Raw genomic sequence first — 22960 nt, 5'->3', positions numbered from 1 at the left:
GTGCATTTTTTTTTAAAATCTTTTGTTTAATTTATTTTCTGAGGGAGCTAGATTACTTGAGGCATGTTCGTGAAGAGCAAGATTAGATTCTCTCAACAATTAATACAACAAAGTAATAAGAAACTGTATGGTTTATTCTCTGAATATTCGGTTTGTGTTCGGGAAAAATTTTGATTATTCCTTTCTTTAATTTATTTGTTTGGATGTATCTATACGAAATACATGGAAAAGATAAGGAGAGCGTGCTGTTATCCTTGGAGAAGGTCTACCTCTACACTCAGCTTAATTGATGCTCACAGACGCCATGTCATTATTTTCTACTATTTCAATTTATTTGCTTAATCCACACGAAAAATAATTTGCACGAACAGATTTCCCATGAGTTCTGATGTAGTATAGCCACTACCAATCTCACCGCGTACACCAAGAGCTTTTAATTTTTAATTCTAATTATTGTTCGTTTACATATAATAATTTGTCATTGTTATAGTTATTTTCTTTTATATTCAGTGTAGTCGTCCTCAATTCTTCACCATCTTTTATGTGCTTCTATGATTGGCATAAAAGACATATATGACAACAGAGAAGGGATTTCCTTAAATGTAATGAACTATTCTAATAGTAATTTCATTGATACTTAAAAGCTGTGATACTATTTTATAGTATAATATTATTTTATACTATTTTCATGATGATATTCCCTAGGAGAAATAAATTTATTAATAATACAAAACAGTATAGGTTTACAGAAAAATAAATTCAGTAGGAAGAGGAACAGTAAATCACTCCCAGTGTAATACGAGAAGGAACTAGGAAAATTGCGATATAGGGTATGGAGAAAACAATAATATAACTGTCAGCGATGCAAATGGGGAGGGGGTACGGGTAAGGCCGTTACCATAATCATCTTCCTTTTTTGAGATGTTCAAAATATTTATGAAGTTGAGAAACAATACTGTGGGGGATCAGGGGGCAGAGTTTCAGAGTTTTCTTCAACTTTGGGAGGTGGGCAGATTTGAGGCTTATGCTGGTGGAACATCAATTTCATCTCACTTTCCTTTCTGGCATTCGGACTTAAATCATCACATTTCATCCTAAAATGCGCACTTCAAATCGGATTATCGAGGGGACAGTCCTCCCCTGTTCCAAGATTGGAGGGGACATGTCCCTCTCAACCCCTCAGGGATTTCCACCAGTGATCACAGTTTTAAAAAAATACTTACTGACTTCATTGACCAAAACAAGACAATCTTGGACAGAGATAATGCTTATGTAATATATTGTTTCCATGTTTTCTTCTTCTTTCTTTTGTAATCATAGATTATTAATATAAAAGTTTTATTTTTCGCATGACCAATATACTTGGACAGTTTCTAAGAGCATGATAGAAAACAAAGTGATATTGAACACATATCAGTAGATTTATGTCTCAAGTAAATAAATATAAACGAAACAAAATGCTATAAGCACTGAAGCAGACTGTATACTCTCATGATTAAGATCGAACTCGAATTTAACGCTGCTTATATCCTGTCTTATATTGCCTCGCTGCTGAAACGGAGGTTAAGCTCAAAATAAACTCAACTCAACCAATTATTTCATATTTTGGTGAGGTTTAAATATTGCTTTCATTTGTATGAACTGGTTTACTTACAACACATGATCAAATTTTAATATATAAAATTGTTTTTCTTTCGATAACTTTAGCAACAGAAACTTTTCTTTATTAGTGATTGAGCTATTTATATTATTTCTCATGTGATTATTTTACGGATGTTGGCAGCAATAACCACTTAACGTAACACATGGAATTGGTTTTAAGTACGGGTGGTAGTAAGACACATATGACGTATGTCGAAGTTGGATATAAAATGTAACTTTTCCTCTTACACATGTATTAAATATTTGCACATTTACAAGTGTTTTGCTACTAACGTTTAAGACTAACAGAGCTAAGCGGGTGATTCTGTTACGAGCAGTCATAACAAATATTAGTGAAACATCTTCCTTAATGAAATATTGAATGGCATGTACAAATATGTTGGTCATTAGAGAGAACTTGAGTGGAACTTCTAAAGAATAACGAAACACAGAATCCACTGAGTCTTTCTCTTAAAAAATATTAAAATATCCTAACTACGAAAAGATACACATATTTATGGACTAGCTGTTTATTTTAGTATTTTTAGCTTTTCGAAACAAAATGTGTTCAATTTAACGAGACATAAACCTTTCTTGTTTAGTTCCTGTTCATAAAATTTAGTTTCAAAACCATTATTTTAGATAGATACATTGCTATATTAAATTATTATTATTATTATTTTTTGTTTTGTTTTTTAAAGCTTCCTTTTTCAACAATATAATCCTAATACACTAAACACTTCTCAAAAGCAGCTTTTTAGCTGTAGAAATTCCGAATAATGTATCATATCTGCAATAAGAAAAGAAAATTATTTCACAATAGTTGAGGAAATTGTTATAATTGGAAAAAACATTTTCTAAATTTTATAAAAGAAAATTATATATTTGTTTGCATAGACTGAATTACTTTTTTTAGAGAAAAAAGAATCAATTACTTATATTTTGTACAATCTAATTGATAAGATTAAGATTTTTAAAGGCAGTTCTCACAGGGAGAAAATGAATGGGACTACAGTTGCCATCAGTCCATATTTTGGAGAAAATCTCCTGCACCTCGAAATGGTTCTGTTGCAACTTTAAAATGTACCGATGGCTTTAAGGTTTACTGATAAAATTTGTAACTAATAATTTTATTCTTCTTCTTCTTCTTCTTCTTCTTATTATTATTATTATTATTATTATTAATAATAATAATAATAATATTTTGACTTAGGTTCCACATTATTAGAAAGAGCCTTAATGATAAAAGGAAACAGCGGTAGGCAGGGAGTGATATTTCTGGAAATAGAAAACATAAGCTTATTTTGTAGTTGGTGAAGATTGATTTCTCAGGGCACCTTTTTTTTTTTTTAATTTTGCTAGCCGAAGGCTAGCTCCCTTGCGAGGGTTACGCCCTCTATCCGGGTTGAGAAGTGAGATGATTGGGTCAGTGAGGATATTGGAGCTGGTCTAAGGGATATATAGGAAGACTGGAACATCATTTTATATATATATCACTTTACTATATTTCATCTTCATTTCATTATATTATGGAAGTATGGTATCCACTTGGTCATTATGATCTTGTGATCATAATCATTAGGGCTGGGAGAGATGATGATGAGGTGCACTTGACAGGACAAACACAAACAAATTGTTAAAAACACGAATGCTGGTTATCTTCTTGTCCATGGGCTACTCTGGACAGTGATGAAGACGAGTGAAGCCCTGTTAGTATGATGAGTTTACAGTGCAACATATGTGGGCGAAACGTGATAGGGAAGATGGTCGGAAGAGTAGGCAGAAGCGACAAAATGATCGGGGTGGTCAGGTGGAATTGTTTTCAGATAAAGGGAGAAGAGCAAAGATAGAGGGCAAGTGACGAAATTATATCCCAGATCGTAGTTGCGGTCGATGTCCATTGTGTCCAGAAGTAAAGGATGTCTTTGCTGAAATCGGAAAGTAATGAATTTGAATCTTAATTTTTCTATGTGATGAAGTATGGGTCGAAAAGTTATGCGGTCATACAACTCCTGCGTTGGACTCGGGAGCTTGATTCGATAAGCTAAACGGAAAGCATGGCGTTCAAGTACTTTCAATTTGGCATAGAAAAATGGCAAAGCACTAATCCAGGCAGGGTGGCCGTACGTCAAGATGGGACGTAAAAATACCTTATAGGTATTCAGGACTGTAGTAGGCTGTAATCCCCAGGTGGTGCCAATAAGACGTTTAAGTAGATTTAGACGATTGTAGGCCTTGCGAATGATTTCTTTCAAATATGGCCGCCAAGTTAGGTGATGATCGATAGTGAGACCTAGGTAAGTAACCTGTTTGGCGGTTTGAATTCGTGTGGCATCGACACTGATGTTAAGAAGATTCGGATTTTTTTGTATTCGAGAGCGCTTGCGAGGTGGAATAAAGACTATTGCCTGCGTCTTAGTAGAGTTGATGTGAAGTCGCCACTTATTACACCATCGAAGGAAGGAGTCAATCGCTATGCTGAGAGAAGAATTAATATGTTGAATGGTCCGGGCTGTGCAGAGAAAAGCAGTGTCATCGGCATATTGAAAAGTGTGCACATTGAGAGGAAGTGCCGGCATGTCAGCTACAAACAAAAGGTATAGAAGAAGAGCCTTGAGGTACACCAGAGTGAATAAAAATAGGATGAGATAGAGAGCTATTGATGGTTCAGGGCACCAACAAGCAACCACTAATGTAAGTGTGAGCAGCACGTATTGGTAGCGACTAAAGCGATAATAACAAACGGTACCTTTTACAACAAAACGTATAATAAAATATTGGAATATTTTACAATTTCTATCTTTATTTTGCATATATTTAGGTACAAAACATATACGCAGACAACATACTACGCAAATCTGTCCTTTTTTATTGTATATTATATTTTAAAGGGCATATATGATTTCAATTAGGCCCCACCTCACTTTCCCATACAATCATATATTGTATGTATGATTCGCTCTTCATTATTGAAACTCATAAGTCTAAATGGTATTACATTATATCTTAAGAAGAAAGAATGGTATATTCTCTCTCACGAATAGCTACATTTTTTTTTTTACATTTGTGGGTTTTCGGCACCTATGGCCATTTTAGTCCGTCACGTATGTCCCTAGGCGATCCGAGGAAAGGAAAGGAAGAAAAGCTTGTTGAAGGAAGGAATGGCCTGGGATCTGTACCTTAGGCCCAATTCCGGAATTTGCCTGGTGTGAAGGAAGAAAACCCAGGAAAACCTCACTCTGGATGGCTAGGCTGAAAACCTCTCCCGCTTGTTCGACCGAGTGTCCCTACCGGCAATCGAACCCGAGACTGCTCGCAACAAAGGCGCGAGTTTTAGCGAATACGAATACCTACATGATGTATTCCTACTTTTGCATTTAAAAAGTGGCAAAAAATGAAATATTCCGTGGTTTTACTTTGGAGAACTGCAAACCGTAAACGGTAAAGCTTGAAACAAAAGTGAAGGTGAAAATATATTCTAATGCCCTCAACAATGTTTACAACTCATCCTATGTCTAATTGAAAACAATTTAATAGGTGGAATGGTTGGAAAAAAGGATAAAAAGCACATACCTTTGTGTTATTTACTGGAGCGTAACGATTTTTTATAGGCTATAACATGTTAGTCTAGTTGCAGAATTGAGGCCTTTGCCTTCTGATCATGTATATCCAAGAGGTGGGTATTATAAATGATGACACGTCTGGCAAATTGGGCAAGAGAAGAAGTAAGGTTAGTGGTGTGGTTTCTGTGAGCCAAAGACACTGCACCTGCTGCCATTGATATGCAGATTGGAGAAATGCATGGAGAGAAATCAATTTCAAGACAAGATATAATGGTGTCGTGTCTCCAAAGAAGGATGGACTAGTATTGTTAACAACAATCTTCGGCATGGAGGTCGACCTACTTAGTACCACAGCCACTGTATAAACTGTGCTCGTGTAGATAGATGTATTCATGTGGCTAGAAAAAGGAAATTACACTCAATATTAGCTTAATTCGGACTATCATATGATGTTTGTGCTGAACATTGAGATTACTGTGTTTACGTATAAAAAATTATGTGCGAAATGGGTGTCACTTGTACTATACGAGATCCATAAGACGACAGAATGGTGATGTGTAGTAAAAAATGTGTAGTGTTACACGATGGAGTGGAACATTTTTCTTCACCGTGTACTGGCTTGTGATGAAACACTGTTACATCTATTCACTCCATCAGTGAAGAAATTACCAATGGAATAGGAGCATTAATCTTATTAACGGATATTTTTTTACACTGTATTTTGAAACGTATTAGCCATGCTACTGATCGATTATTTAGAACAGGAAGAAACCACAACTTTTGAAAGGTGTTGCAGGGCACTTTTAAATTTGCTGGTGTCGTCAAACGAAAACGTCTTGATATCCTTCGCCGCTCTGTAATTTTTCTTAATGATAATGCGATACGCAATTTAGCACAAAAGAACTGTTTAGTGTATTCAACATTTATGATGCAAACGATTCGAGTAAACATCCATTATAATTCTGGCCTACCCACCAATGACTCACCCATTTCTTGCTTTAAAGCAGAATATGGCGGACCAGCGCTTTTTCACATGTGACTATGTCAGAATCGTTACCTCACGATGGCTGCGAGAACTTGCCGTGGATTTCTTTTTGACCGGTGTGAATATTCTCATCTACCGTTGTAACAAGTGCTTGAACAAAAACGAAAGTTACATTTGGGACTAGTGTTAAGTACCCTCTACCATCAGATCTGTTGATCCTCTAGCTGTGTTTCACACATAGCCATAATAAGCTTTGTACCCCTTTTTCGATTATACCTAGCAGACACCACCTACATCTCGATAACATATAATGCGCTGGTTGGTCCAAATGTATGAAAACATCATAATATGGATTAAATGCAACGATATATAGATGGTTAGGAAGGATGAGGAGATCACAATGACTTCCCTCATCTCGAAATCCTCCATCTTGAATTTTAAAAAATTCTTAAATGGAAACCATATCACGTCATTTTAATAGCAGATTATCGAAGAAATTGTATGTGATGATTTTTTTTTTTTTTTTTTGCTCTGAAGCTAATTGTTACGAATTTATGATTGTTTATTTGTTTGTATCGTTCCAGGTGTCACACTAGCTGAAGATCGATTTTAACGCATGCAGAGGACATTGAGATCTTGCTTATATCTGGAGAACGAAGCTCCAGGCATATTGCAGATATTTTAACAGTCATCATCAAGAAAGAACTTCCATCAAAGTGCTGAATAATTTTCTAAAAGTCAGATCTATGGAAGCTAGAACGCATAATGACAGAGGAGATAACAAGTATAATAGTGTTAGGATCATTCTGTAAAAGTCCTAATAGATGCACTTGTAGCGTAGCTCGTGAAAGTAGTGTTAGTCGCACGTCAATCATACGCATTATGTCAGGCATGTAGCCAGGATTTCGTAATGGGGGGAGGTCCAAGACATGAAATGCTCGATCATTCTAAACTATTTTACAGGCAACATATATTGGTTCGTTTAGCCAGGATTTCGTAATGGGGGGGGGGAGTGGGACGTGACATAAAATACTGTGGATATCACACCACGGGCTCGATCAATCTAAATTATTTTACTGGAAACATATCCTGGATTAGTGTTGCCGCGAATTCGGAATGCTCCAATGCAATAATAACCCCCTTACAATAGGCATATCCATTTTTAACTTGACCCTCCATCTCCTCCATACAGAGCTCCTCATAAAAAAGAGTAACCAAACGCTTGCTTTAGCTTTTATTTTTAACGCTGATTCTTTTTTCTTGTTTCTTTCTGTTTCATTCTTCATTATTTTCTTTTCATTTATGGTTTCGAAGGGGGTCCGGAACCCCCTGACCCCCCCCCAACTTGGCTATGTGCCTGATTATGTCAGTGAATAAGTGGCAAACTTATTAGTTGTATGTTCACTAGCATCTTACAGAAAATAACACATTTCGTTTTCTGGAATTTGCTCAATTTGTCACATGGCAGCTACAACTAAACCGTATATTCACCTCTGAATTATTGTTTAGTTATGGTGCAAACTTTTATCTGTTGGGAGATGTTAACAAACAGAAGTGCGGTACTGGTATTTTAGTACTTCTCATTGCTTTGACACGTCGTCCACAGGTGTTTCCCTCTTACAAGGTACATTCGCGAAGTGTCCCCTCGGGATTCGTCTAAAATTTATTTAAATGAAAAGTTCTTCGCGGCCCAGTGTATTGTACTAATTTTAGCGGCCCATACGGGTAATTTGCATATTTATGGACCTTCATATATCCGGAATTCATACACTAATATAACGCTTGGTCACAAAATTGCTTTTAGTTTCTTTAGATGTAACTGAATATGAATGTGGGCATATGCAAAACAAATTGGATCAAGTACTGCTTCTCTGACACGTATTATCCACACCAGCCGCCATCTTGGATCCGCCATATTGGATTTAACTTTCGGTTTTTCAAATGGGAATAGGTATATGTGATACACGAAATCAATACAAATTTTCTCGGAAATTTCATTGGTGTAGTGAGTTTTACGGTAGCTTGTACCATTTGCAAGATATTGCGTGTTAAATGTGAGGCACTTCACAAATTCAACCACTAAAAAGTTGTGCAGGGCCCCGTATGTATATGTGATCTTTTACGTGATTTATTGTACGAAATGTTTTCTGAACGTACATACACACAGACGTAAATAGGATATCGTAGATCCTCACCAAAATCGGGTCGTATCTAGATTTACATTAGGCATTTTGTTCGTAATACAATACTTCCTTGTTCATAGTATAACATGGAAGTAATAACAATCACTCACAGAAATGTTGTAAGATTATGACACCAATGTTGTGCAATTTAAACCTACAGTACTTTTCCAGTTAGAAATTGTTTTAATTTGTCAACATCAGAAACGTAAGCGTAACTGATATTACTCTGCAGTGTCTGTTCGCGAAGTACCTAGGGGGATTTAACATGTAATATCTCGCAAGTTGTACAAGCTACAGTAAAACTCACTACACCAATGAATTTCCGAGAAAATTTTTATAGGAATTTGATGTATCACATGCACCTATTCCCATTTGAAAAACCGAAAGTTGAATTCAATATGGCGGATCAAAGATGGCGGCAGGTGTGGATAACACGTGTCAGAGAAGCAGTACGTGGTCTAATTTGTTGTCCATATGCCCACATTCATGTTCAGTTACATCTAAAGAAACTAAAAGCGATTTTGTGACCGAGCGTTATAGTAGTGTATGATTGAATTCCGGCCTTATGAAGGCTCATAAATATGCAAATTACCCATATGGGCAGCTAAAATTAGTACAATACACATTGAGCCATGGAGAACTTTGCATTTAAATCAGTTTTACATGAATCCCGAGGGGACACTTCACGAATGTACCTTGTTAGTGAGGATTTACGGTATGGTGTGGGAACACTCGTTGTGGATACATTCTTCAACGACAGGACTCCAACGGCGATGGGTTATCGACTCATATTATAAGATCACATCCTGAAATTACAATTGTCAGAATACGTGCCATTCCCTCACTTTTTAACGCGCGATGGTGCTCCAATCAATTATAGTACTCTGTCCGTGAATATCTATCAGCATTTTCCAAGTGAGGCCTATTAGAAGTGAGGCCTTATGAAGCCTGCTGTGTATGGGATGAACATTAGAAATGTTCAACATCTGAAGGGATTAATTGTGGACGCGTGTTCAACATTACAGACAACATTTTACGTAACGGTTGTCCTGACTGAGAACTTATAATGCATCTGACAATCGATCGTAATTACAAACACATTGAATACATTGTGTAGCGTACATGATCCTTGCTTTATGTCTAATCTCTAAGTTGGAAGTATAAAAAAGCAACAGCCATAACTTCATAATGATTAGCGTTAGAACAAAAAGAACTTTGCCATCTTGTGAGCTGATCATATTAGGAAGATGATTCTCGGTATGTAAATCTAATTCTTTTTGAAACAACTTAACATATGTAGGTGCCTAAAAATTTCAAAATGTACTGTCCAGGTAAGATGATGCCACTGATAAGGATGGGACGGTGATAGAAATAAAAATAATCGAAAACGACTGATATTAGTTTTGATTTCATTGTTTTGCGGATCGTTTAGATAAATAGTGACTCTCTTGATGCCGTGTGAAGTCAAGTCTAACTCCCATCGACATAGGGCTGAAAATGGTTGAAAGTAAAAAGTAAAAAGTGACTGATAATAGTACCGAATTAATAATTTTAGGAATCGCTAAGTTGATTCCTCACATTTTCAATGGCATTTAAACCTATGTTTAGTAAACAACGTGCATGTAAGCTGACCCAGGAATTAAACCTTGCAGTGCCGAATGTGTTGATGTTATTTTTCTACACAGATCTTTATTTTAAAATATAGCACACAAACATTGTTCTTCCTCTTCGAAGTCATGGAACTCTGCTACATTTATTAATCTAACCACTAACAGGACCGTATTTAAGTAAGTGCTATTCTGTGCTAGAGCACGGGGCGGCAACATTTTGGATTTTTGACAATAAAATAAAATCATTAGGTTTTACGTCTCACGATTATGCCGGTGAGGCTAAAGGAGACGATGATGAGGAGAACGAATGAAGAAAGTGGGAGGAAAAGAGGGAATCCTGAGAAAACCCGCATACACGGTGTTTGTCCACCACAAAGCTCACTTGGCGTGAGCTGGGATCGAACCAAAGGCCCAATACCCAGAGGTGAACGCTCTACCACTAAACCACCGAGGCCCTCATGATTTCTTTTAAAGATTCACAATAAAGTAATATTTAAAATTAGTTACCCCCAAGTCCCTCCAACCTCGAGAAAATATGTTAATGTGTTTAATTCGCTTTAATTACAGTAGGTACTAATTAGCTAGCTTATCTGATTATTTTTAAAATTCATCCTCTCCCACCCCATGCAAAGGGCGTGAGGAAGAACTTGAACATCATGAAATCTGATAACCGTTAAACTCAGTGAGCTCAAAAACTGTGAATTCATCACTATCTGTCTTTTTAAATTACTTTTAAAATCTCGCCTCCTGCCTGGGGAATGGAGTATGATCTTGAACTTGAATTGGATTAAAACTGTCACTATTCAGCACCCCATGCAAAGTGGGCGAGGAAGAACTTGAACATCATGAAACGTGATAACCGTTGAACCCAATGACCTTAAAAAAAAAACTATGAATTCAACTCTAATATTGGTCGTTTTCGGAGGGGCGATAAATTATATAGAGCACAGGGGCGTACAATAAATAAATACAGGCCTAGCCATTAACAGTGTTAGCCGTTCTAGAAAATTTACTTAAAACCCATCAAACAGTAGCAAAGGGAGTAAAATCACGAAATATATTTTCAGTGAGCAATATACTCTTTAGTTCATGAAAATTATATCTATTTTGTCTTTAAATGTAAACTATAATTAAATTATAAACTTACCTTAAAGACAGCAGTGCAAAATAACCATTAATTCATTTTTGTATGCGCAGAAAATTTGGTGATGTCTTAAATATTGTAATATCTCTGTAGCGCTTAAAGATGTTCATTCAAACATGTTTTATTATTATAATTATTATTGTCCCTACTCCCCAAGAGCAAATAAGCCAGGTTAGAATTGCTGTCTTGATTTCTAAGTCGAAATGATGTAACCTAAAATAAAATATTAATTTAATATGATTTCCTGAAAATTATTAATTGCAATTATTGCGAGCTAAATATTATAATTATACTAGTTGTTGCCAAGTTTTTGTCCCTGTGAACACTATAGGATAGAATCACACTTAATGGAAGGCTCTGATTGTTTACATTAAATATATACTCATATACGTATACACACTCACACACAAGCATACGCACTAACGCATATACAAACACTTACTCACACATACGAAATATAGATAATCAGAGATTTCGATTTGGCACGATTTTATCCTATAGTGTTAACTTGAATGAAAGCTTAGATGCAAAAAATACTTACTTATTAAAGTATTACGGAAATCTTAATGCTTGTATTTGTAATTTTTTTTTTTAAATATAAGTTATTCACTTGAATGGTGATGTTGTTGTGCCTTTTGTATTCATCTCCATTTGCTTTTAACTACAACTTTCGCATCACAGAGCTGACCGAGCAATTCGATAGCGAGTCCAGTCGAGAAAACTAAAAACATGTGGAACTAAATCAGTGACTAATGTACAACAAAACCTTCGTCGCGTGTATGGAAGCCTGGAAGGTTCACAATAGGTCAGCTTGTTAAATAACTGAACCAATTTAAAGAAACCGTATCTCTCAAGTAATGTTGCAAATAGACGGTTTCTCAGCAGATGGATCAGCAGAGCGACGAGCAACTTGTTCGTCTTGTTTCTAGCCACGGACTGACATCTTTAACTTTTATTTTTTGGAGATATGTAAAATACTTCTGTATGCTTAGAAAATACATAATTTGTATAACCTTAAATAGTGCATAATGAACAAAATCACATGCGCTCCTATCAGACACGCTGGCACTAACGTGACAGAAGACATTTTGGCCTATGTTTAGCAGAAGGGGTCCAGCTCTTTTCTCTAAAAAAATGTTACAATTTTGGTAATTTCTGTTCACATTCGGTTAGTTTAGAGTACGTTAGGTTAGTTTAGGCTAGCTTAGGTTAGTTTAGTTTAGGTTAGGTTAGGTTAGTTTATGTTAAATTAGTGTAGGGGTCCCGCATAATTTTCAAAAAAAAAAAAATGATAGAATTTCGCTTATTTCTACTAATATTAGGTAAGTTCAGGTTAGTTATGGTTAGCTTAGGTTAGTTTATGTTAGGTTAGGTTAGATTTGGTTACGATATGTTACGTCTAAGTACTTGCATTATTCATTTCTCCTGTAAATTTTGTGTTTTTTTTTACGTGCTTCTGGACCCCTTGTACTAAACATACTCCGACATTTTATTGGTAGGCCTTACTTATGTTGTTGAGGTTAGTAACCAGTAACCAGGTAGCGACTATTTCATTTAAAAATGCGGTTTCAAAATTTTGTTTTCAACCTCTGTTTGTATCTAAGTAATGTGTAAGGCAATTCCAAATTATTTTGTTGTTTAATTCTAGAAATAATCTTGTCTAATATCCGATTTTTCATGTAAACTTCGAAAACAACCGTTTTTTTTTTTATTAGAGTATATGTTTTCCTTATTGACATCGATGTTCTTGTGTTAATTACCGGAGTGTGTGTGTGTCAATTCTTAAAAAAGAAATGCGTAGCAATAACTCTTCAATTATTACATTTTAAAATGAGAACAACACTTATTGTTATTTAGTTATAGAGTTGCTCTAATATTACTTCAAACTAAATACTCTTTCGCTGACAAGGAAAAGAAGGTACAATGGAAAGTTTCTATGTAAGAGGAGCTATACTTGATTGTAATTGTTATAGCTATTTGGGTGAAAACTACTATAACATTTCCTATTTATTCAGGTATATTCTTTTGTGTATTACTAATGAAAAAAGTAAAGCGACTTTTAATACCTAACATTCATCTTCACAAAAGTACTGCAGAACAACAAAATTAATAACAACTTTCCAGGTATAAGATATTCACAATTAGATTGTTAAATGTGAAACAAATAATGTAATTTCTTTTAGGTATAAGCCAGAATAAACTTGTCCAATGCACAGATTCGTTCACCACTCGCGGAAGGTGTCTGAGAGACTCATACATCATACCCGAGCTTGTAGTCTCCCTGTGAACTATATCTCTCCCAGTAAAAAATCTCTCCGAGAGCTAGACTTCGGCGGGAATGATGCAATGCGTCATTCTATAGTTAGAATTCATTATTGCCGGTAGGTTTCAATGTGTTTCCAGTAGGTTTTCCTAATTTTCAAGCAAATCCGAGTTGTGAGTACAAAGAAATGAAATGAAATGAAATCTTTGAGTTTTACGTCCCACGGTTATGCCGGTTAGGCTAAAGGAGACGGTGATGATGAGTGATGAATGAAATGGTGGAATGAAGAAAGTGGGAGGAAACGGAAGAACCCCTAGAAAACCCACGCACACGGTATTTGTCCACTTGGCGGGGGCTGGGATCGAACCCGGGACCCCAAGCACCAGAGGTGAACGCTCTACCACTGAGCCACCGCGGCCGTTACCACTGTACCACCCTGTGAATACAAAGAGTTAACCAACAAAGGAAGATGATCCAATACATACTGCGATTTTTATATAAAAAAAATGAACGTTAAGTTGATACGTTTTAAATTATGTAATGTTTTCCAAACACAAGTAATATTTTCTAATGAAAAATTTAATCATTCCATTAAAATCATCTCAAAACGTTGGTGCTGAATTATACTCGATATATAATTATTTTAGTCCAGTATGGTATATGATATCAATATAAAAATATAAACATATGATACTTACTTCTTAAACCTACTTTCCAAAAAGTATTATAGTACCAGTTTCTTCTTTTCTTTTTCTTTCTTTCTTTCTTTCTTTTTTTCTTTATTTTTAGTTTATCATTTATTTCATTTATTTATTTATTTATTTATTTATTTATTGCTTTCTGTAGGTAACCACGTTGCTCTAGATTATTAGGTACCACAAAATGAAGGTCAGCAAACTGTAAATAAAACAAATTAGAAGTCAGTTAACATTAATAAAAATATTCTACATAATTATCGTTCTGTCTTAACTTCCAAAGTACTTTTATTAAGAATTAAAAAAATGGGCACATGACTTGTGAAAGTGGTGTAATATTTTCTGGAAAAAACGCACACACATATAAGTATAGACCACTGTCGATAATGTTTTAACGTTTTGGCTAGTCTTATAATATCATTACTTCTATACTAACCACATTTATTTCACACATTTTTGTGTCACAAATTTAAGACGAAAACATGTTTTCTGACATAGTTTTGTTTTCGCTAATAGTAAATATACACTTTCAAATTTTTAAGTAACAAAGATGAATTTCTCGCGTGCTTCTAATTTTAATCTCAAAAAACATTTGTAAATAGTTCTAACTAGCACTATGTTATTGCGGCTCTGTAAAAATGTACAATTCAATTTATAGTCCGGGCTTAAGTTTCATTTATAAGCTTTACTTTCATGCTTATTTGGGAGTATTGGAAATTTTATGAACAATAAGCAAAAATCTATTTCTAGTTTTGCATATATGAACATTATAAATTATGTCAGATGCTTGAAGTAATTCTTGCCGTTAACGAATATATGGCAGTAGTTGTGGTAGTGAGGGATAACGAACAGTAACACGAGCCATATTTAATAGTATAAGCATTGGACTTTCACATTTGTGTGTGATTTTCGACTGAAGTGAAAAGAACATTCTAACTAGTGTCTTGAACGTGTTAGATTTTGTAGCTAAAAACAGCATGCTGAAAGTAGTGTTCTTCTGCTTTCATCTCAAGAACTCTGCTACGGAAAGTTATCTTTTGTCAGTAAAAAGTTTTTATGCTTTTTTACTAAAAACACTCGAGAACGTTCGATGCTGGAAACGGCGTGCAGAGTTTGGTTCCGAAGATTTAAAGATAACGATTTTGAGATGAGTGACCAAATGTGTCCTGGTAAGACGACAAGGTTTGTCGATAGACAGTTAGAAGCATTACTGGAGGAAGACTGACCTCAGACACTTATACACTTTTCTGAAACACTAATTGTTGATCCGTCGACAGGTAGTAAGTGTTTGAAAGCAATGGGGATGTTTCTGAAATTGGGAAAGCGGGTACAACATGAATTGACACAAAGAGACGTTTCGAAATACTTACCATTTGGGAAATGTTGCTCGAGAGACAAAGCAGAAGAAATGTTTACATTGCATAGTAGCTAACGATGAAAAATGGATTTATAACGACAATGCCAAGTAAAAGAAATCATGGAAGTCTCGCGGGGAACAATCAGCATCGACATTAAAACAGGATATTTTTGGCAAGAAGATTTTGCTATACATTTCGTGGGATCAAGTCAGTGTGGTGTACGGGCTGCTGCAAACGTGTCCAACGGCGAATTATAAACGCTAAAAAGCAAACTTACTTAATTTGAATAGTGTACGTACAGACAAATGTCAGCAGTATGGACAAATACATGAGAAAGCCATTCTGGTTCATGACAATGCCAAATCGCATGTTACAAACCAAATGAACGAAACCTTGAAGGGACTTCGATGGGATGTCTTACCCTACTCACCATATTAACCCGCCGTATCCACTTCTGATTAGTATTTCTTTCGATGCATTCAGCAGCATTTGGTTTCTAAACAAGACTTCACATGTCGAAAACTGGCTTCACGAGTGGATCAACTGAGAAGAACATGCATTTTTTTTTTATTATTGCGGAATCCTTTTGTTACCCGAAAGAGGGAAGAGGTTGTAGTAGCCGAAGGACACTCTTTTCAATAGATTATCCTGTACAATTCTATTGCAGTCCATCGAATTCCTGAATGCATCGTAAGAAATACTAATCAGAAGGGGAGACGGCGGGTTAATATAGTGAGTAGGGTAAGACATCCCATCGAACTCCCTTCAAGGTTTCGTTCATTTGGTTTGGAACATGCGATTTGGCATTGTACATTTGTTTTCTGTCCAATAAATTCAAGTACTAAATATATCAATATAACTATACAGAGACACTATTTTTTCATTTAGATGGAAGTAGTGTAATGCAATTAATTATGTTGCCTTGTGAAATCAATCACTTTCACTTTATTTAGCAGTCATTAACTCAATAGTTTATTTTAGCAGAAGAAATTTGAACACTACCGATTATTACGTTACACTCACTGACGAAATTAGTGCCTTCAGTTCAAAGATATCCTTATGAAAAGCCTAAAATTCAATACTAATTACTGATATACTATGATGCAGACTATGCTAAGATTGACGTCAATAATATTTTAATTGATGCACTCAGAAAAGTGTCTTTTAATAAGTGCAGGGTAATAGTCTAAAACAAGTGTGTGTCGTTTCACAATGTGAAGCTATTTATTATTCAAATGTAAAGTAGTGCATAAATCACTCCTGGTTGAAACAGAAAAATAAGATAAAATAATAATAATAATAATAATAATAATAATAATAATAATAATAATAATAATAATAATAATAATAATAAACATTTTCTCAAACGTTCACTCCAATACTCGCTAAACATTACTGTTTTTGTACTTATATACAAAAGTGCTTATATACATCCTCTACGGGACGACGAACAAAAAAAAAAAAAAAAAAAAAAAAAAAATACATCCTCTATTTGCAATATAGGTACTCAACTAGTTTAACTATATTCTTGGGATATTTAATTCGTATCAAAACTGCTTATCGTATCAATTTAGTTTTTTTCCATTAGGTAATAACATTGAAGCCAGAAATCGTTGATTTTTCACCACCCCCAGTATGAACAGGTAGATAAAAGAAGAACGACAAAACTAATTATTTTGACGTTGAATCTATGTCCGGATATATCTAACTATTTTCAATATTTTGAAACCAGAACTCAACCACTATTAGTTTTGGTGGAGTGTTGCGTGTGGAGAAACTGTTTTCTGGAGGCGCTGAATTGAGGGTAGGAAGGCGTTTGTCGGTATAAATTACACTAGTCCACAAAAAATACTTTTTCTCCGGCACACGGAAAAAAATACCTGATTCTAATAGAAGTTTTCACGCAGATTTCGAATCTGCAATCAGTTTTTCTCCATCACCCTCAGTTTTCCCGTGACAGAGGGATATTCGGGAAATTTCCCTTTCAATTTTCTTTTGTTTTACGATTTTCATACCTGTAGCTCGGGTACCCTTAGATATATAAACACACAAATTATATTATATGTTAGCTTGATTTATACTTAGTAAGCCCTCTAAGTTTCATAAGAATCGCATTATTCTTTCTAGAGAAATAAACATATTTATATAAAAATATGCTATGTGTACTGTTCATTTTGCCATATTCATTAGTGCAGATAAAATCACGTATAACTTCCACGAAAATTACAATATAAGCACGGTTTATACCTCCTTAGATTTGAAATAAAACATATTTTCAATTATGTATACATCGTTTCACCATTTTATGTCTACTTAATAAATAATACAAAAGAAGTGAGTGGTATCTTCTTAATAAATGAACACTTACTTACCTTAACTAAAATGTTTTAGTTGTCGAGTTTCTTCTGTGTTTGGCTTCTGGAACATCTCTTTTGAGTGTCCAACAGTAATCAGTTAGCATTTGTGAGTTCCATTGTCCTGGTATCTCTTCTCCATGGAGGAAATGTCCTGATGAAAACGTTTCCCATGCTCATCACTAACAGCATCAAGGTTTTCAGGAAAGAAATCCAGGTGGGAGTCTAGAAAGTGAACTTTAAGGAACATGTTGCAACCCATTTCTTTGAATGATTGCAGGAAATCACTCACAATTTCACGGTAATTTGGGGCTTTCTGGTTTCCTAAAAAATTTCCGTTAAACGTTTAAATGAACATCAAGCTGCTTTCTCAACCGGTGTTAAGAGATCCTCAAATTTTCGGTCACGAATCAAACATCTTATTTGGGGGCCTACGAAAATCCCTTCCTTGATTTTAGCGTCACTAACCCGAGGAAATTTTTCCTTGAGGTAACAAAATCCTGCGTTACTTTTGTCCATTGCCTTAACAAAGTTTTTGAACAGCCCCAGCTTTATGTGAAGAGGAGGTAGAATTATCTTATCAGGACTCACCAGTGAGGAATAAACAACATTTTTCTGTCCAGGAGTTAATACACGCTATGACCGTTTCTTCTTGATGTAATGTTCCGCTTTGTTCATGCTGTCGCATTCGCAGAGGAAACAACAATAGAATATTTCGTATAACCATGCTGCAAAACCCATTAACAAAGAAATAACTTTTAAATCACAGAAACAGCACAGTCCACTTGTATTTCTCATACTGAATTCTTTCTAACACTATTTTGATGTTTTCATACGTTTCCTTCATATTAGTTGCATAAGCCAAAGGCACTTAAGGAAATTTGTTGCCATTGTGCAAAAGGACAGCCTTAAAACTAGTTTTGGAAGAGTCAATAAACAATCTCCACTCTGTACTTATATGTGCATGTCCGAGTGTATCCATCACAGCCATTATTACAATACACTAAATCATTTTCTTGAGAATAGTATATTTGAAACTCTGTATGATGGTTTCGAGAAATACACACTTTAGTGTCACGATGGAGCAGATTCCAGCTTTTAAGTCTAGAAGCAAGAAGTTCTGCCTGTATCTTGGAGAGTTTGAAATCCCGTACGAGGTCATTTACTTCACCCTGAGTTATCATATGGGGATCCAATGTAGATGTGCTTCCTACATAAGTAGGATCATCTTCTTCATTTGGAACTTCAGTAGTTGCCTCAAGTACGTAATCCTCATTTACCATAAGATGAGCAGGAGGTACTGGTACAGGTAATTCTGCACTGTGTGGAACTAGCCTAATTGCTGATGGCAAATTAGGTTACTGTACTGTGTGCTTAGATTTACTGGTTATTCCTTTTATCTGTGTCATACAAAAGTAGCAGTCTGAAGGATGATCTTTTGGTTTCCTCCAGATCATCGGTACTGCGAAGTTCATGTTTCGTTCACCATTTGCCCACCCAGTCAGACGTTTCACGCAAGTACAACAAATGTAGTGAGGAGCCCAATTCTTACCTTGGTCTCCTACACAGCATCCAAAATATAACTGATAACCTTGGTCTCCTACACAGCATCCAAAATATTACAGTGCTAAATGTATGAAAAAAGGACGAAATAAGGACACTTTCTCACAAGTGGAGTAAAACATCGACGTGGCTCCCCACATACAGAACAAAAATTGTCCGGCTGATTTACACACTTCCTCGGCATTTTGTATCCTACACACACAAAATTATCTACTCTCCATCAATCATGAAGCAGTACAAACGTAATCTAACTCAGTGCATAATCATACAACACAATCTATTCAAACCCCACAATGCAGAAACACTTCAACTTACACGCGGCCACATCTAAAACACGTCCAACTTGGACCGTCACTCAACGCTCCTAACAGTCATCAGGCTACGTGAGTCATCAATTTTTTATGCATTGTTGCCAGATCAAAATATTAAAAAGTGACTTATTTTTTACAGAAAGCACGCGTGTATTTGTGCTTGTGTTTGAGTATCCATCTATGTGCCGACAATAATACGTCAGCGTTAGATTTTTGTGTTTGGTAAAAGTCTTCCATAGTATATTCTTTATTACCTATAAATAGACACAATAGTTTATATCTCTAGACAGAATAATGCGATTCACATGAAATTAACATTATTTATTAAGTAGACATAAAACTATGTTTTAGTGCAGCTCCTGTTTCTGTATCAGTATATACAAATAGCAAGTTGAGACAAAATTCTTATAAACTACTTTTTGGAGGGAATTTCCAACAAAATCCCTCTAGAAATTCCCTCATACAAAAATGGTAACATGGTGTACACATCATTGAAAATATGTTTTGTTGGAAGTCCAATGAGATAAAACCGTGCTTATATTGAAATTTTCGTGGAAGTTATGTGATTTTATCTGCACTAATGAATATTGTAAAATGAACAGTACACATAGCATATTTTTATGTAAATATGTTTATTTCTCTAGAAAGAATAATGCGATTCTTATGAAACTTAGGGGGCTTACTAAGTATAAATCAAGCTAATATACAATACAATTTGTGTGTTTATATACCTAAGGGTACCCGAGCTACAGGTACAAAAATTGTAAAAAAAAAAAGGGGGAATTTCCCAAAAATTCCCTGTCACGGGGAAACTGAGGGTGATGGAGAAAAACTGATTGCAGATTCGATTTCTACGTGAAGCCAAAATCTTGTTGACTAGTGTTATCATTTTTGTTATATACTGTCAAACACTGAAAGTGGAAGAAATTGATTTCTATCACTTCCCATTTAAAAAAATGTGAATAGAGTATGTTATTCGTATGCTTCGAATAGTGAATCGCGGAATCTTTTCATGCAGAATCTTTTTCACGATGCATGTTATCACTTTTTTCTCTAGAGAACTCGGTATTGAAATTGGAAATATTAATATATTTAAATCACTTCCCGGATTGGTAGAATGTGACAGTTGGGTGTGTGTATTCCATTTGAAAACTAAATCGATTGAAAAAGCGATTGTCTCTATCTATTATTGTGTCGATTCTATGTCGATCAACGTTGAGTCGTGAAATGTTCTTTTCTATCAATTCGGATTTAAGTGTAGGTTATAATAGAAGTTAGTGCCTATCATTAAAATACTGATGCAGAGCCACGGCTTTGTAGGCTATATCTATTATCGTTTTCCTATGATACTTATCGACAGACAAGACAGACCCGTTCTATAAGAAGTGTGACACTTATGCATAGCATAGTTTTGAAATCTAAACAAATGAGACTAGGGTAGAAATCCAAACTAAGCGAATTCAATAGTCAAACTTGAAGTAGTACATTCATAACTACTGATTGCAATAGATTAATAGGATTATCGATAGAACCTGTTACTCGGACGAAATCCATATGAAGAGCCCATTACTCGCTATTCCTTACTTATTTTCTTCTATCAGCAAAAGTTTGTGCCGGAAACCGTTAATTTTCGAACCACTTCCAGTTGAATAGAAGGTTTAGGAAGGTAGTAGTACTTCCCATTGGAAAGCTGAATTGACTGTAGAAACCGCTTGTCGGAATGTCTTACAGCTTTTGAGCTACGGAAATCAGCATTGAAACCAGAAGTAAAAGTAAATTTTAAACATTTCATCTTTTTGTATTGTAATCTAGAATAAGATGATATATATTCTTGAAACGTTAAATCGATTGCAGAGAACCCCTTGTTGCTACTTATTGTCATTTGTGTTCTAAGGTGATAAATGCTGTAACCGAACACGGTCAATTGAATCTCTTTCGCTTTTAATTAACAGTTATCGGAGAAGATAGAAATGTACTTAGGAAGCAGATTCGATTGTAAGATAACTGCTTCTCACTGTCTCCTTCCGGTTTTGTTCTACAAAAATCAGTATTGACAGCAGAAGTAGTTAATTTCAACAACTACTGGCTCTAGAATAGTGTTGACGGTTGTGGTGGTAAGATCCCTTTACACCCTGAATCGATTGTAGAAAACCACTTGTTAATTACATGGCAATAAATATTGAAGCCGGAGGTGGTTAAATTGATTCACTTCTGTTGTGAATTCAAGATTAGCATACTGGATTCAAACTATTCTTGGGACAGCAAACCTATTTGCAAAAAGAAAAAAAGCTTATAACGTTTCTGCCCTGTGTAAATCAGTATTGAAGCCGAAAGTGTGAAATTTCATGAATTTCATGTTTTAGTGAACTGTTGTAGACTGTGATTATATGCTCTTAAGACATTGAATCAATTGCGGGATGACACTTGAGACTACATATAAATATCTTTGTTCTATGACAAAAAGTTTTGAAACCGGATATTATTAAAAGTGTACCACTTCCGGCCTGCTTATAGGGTTAATGGAGATGGTGTAACATATTCATTCAACGCTGATACGATTGCAGACTACCACACTTCGATGCCTCTTGCCGTTCTTGTTCTGATTACATATCGACAGACAGACGGACGGACAAAGCTTTCCATAATACTTCCGACATTTATACATAGCATAACGTCTAAGTCTACAATGAAATTGGGGAAGTTCTAAATTAAAATTCTATCAAAAAAATTTAAGCTTGAGAACATGGGCAGCTCACCATTAATAACACTTTTTGTGAATAGCCTATACCTGTTGCGGCAAAACTCTCAAGCAGTGCTCAAGAAACAATTAACCATAGTTCAATAAATAAAGTTTAGCAAGCACAACATGAGTCGTTCACATTTAAAATGTGGACCAAAATTTTCGTTAGTAACACTGGTAATTATACAAAGAAAATAAAGTTTCTGTTTCAAGAATAAAATAAACTGTTTCATGAAGATAATTTGGCCCTAAATAAGTATCAAATTGCGGAATTTTTCCATCGTCCACAGTTTTTGTGTGCAAGTGTTTTTTGTGCATGCCTATGACAGTTTATGTACTTCCATAAAGACACGGTCTCGCAACAGTAGTCTCTCACATAAAGGTTTTAAAAATCGGTATTAGTACCCAAAGGAATCAAAGGAATGAGCAGCATAGAAGTAAGTAAAACTTGCGAAAACTAAAATGATTTCTACCCGCTTTTCTGAGAAATGTCGCCTTAGAAAAGTCACGTGGAAAGATCCAGCAACCCAGCAATAATCATCCAACACTG

General features: G+C 35.3%; 1 protein-coding gene across 1 annotated transcript in view; it reads right to left on the bottom strand.

The window, feature by feature from the left end:
- Window positions 1–2165: 2165 nt before the first annotated feature.
- LOC145683519 (uncharacterized) overlaps window positions 2166–22960 on the bottom strand; it is a 375576-nt gene continuing 354781 nt past the window's right edge. Inside the window, exons 35-37 of the mRNA XM_081754860.1 lie at window positions 14088–14286; window positions 11130–11339; window positions 2166–2431 (exon numbers count right to left, since the gene is read on the bottom strand). The gene's annotated coding sequence lies outside the window, so the exon portion shown is untranslated. The remainder of the gene's footprint in view (window positions 2432–11129; window positions 11340–14087; window positions 14287–22960) is intronic.

This window comes from Thermobia domestica, chromosome 4, assembly GCF_964235325.1.
Source record: "Thermobia domestica chromosome 4, izTheDome1.hap1.1, whole genome shotgun sequence".
Classification (NCBI taxonomy): Eukaryota; Metazoa; Arthropoda; class Insecta; order Zygentoma; family Lepismatidae; genus Thermobia; species Thermobia domestica.
This window is presented reverse-complemented; position numbering and strand designations above follow the sequence as displayed.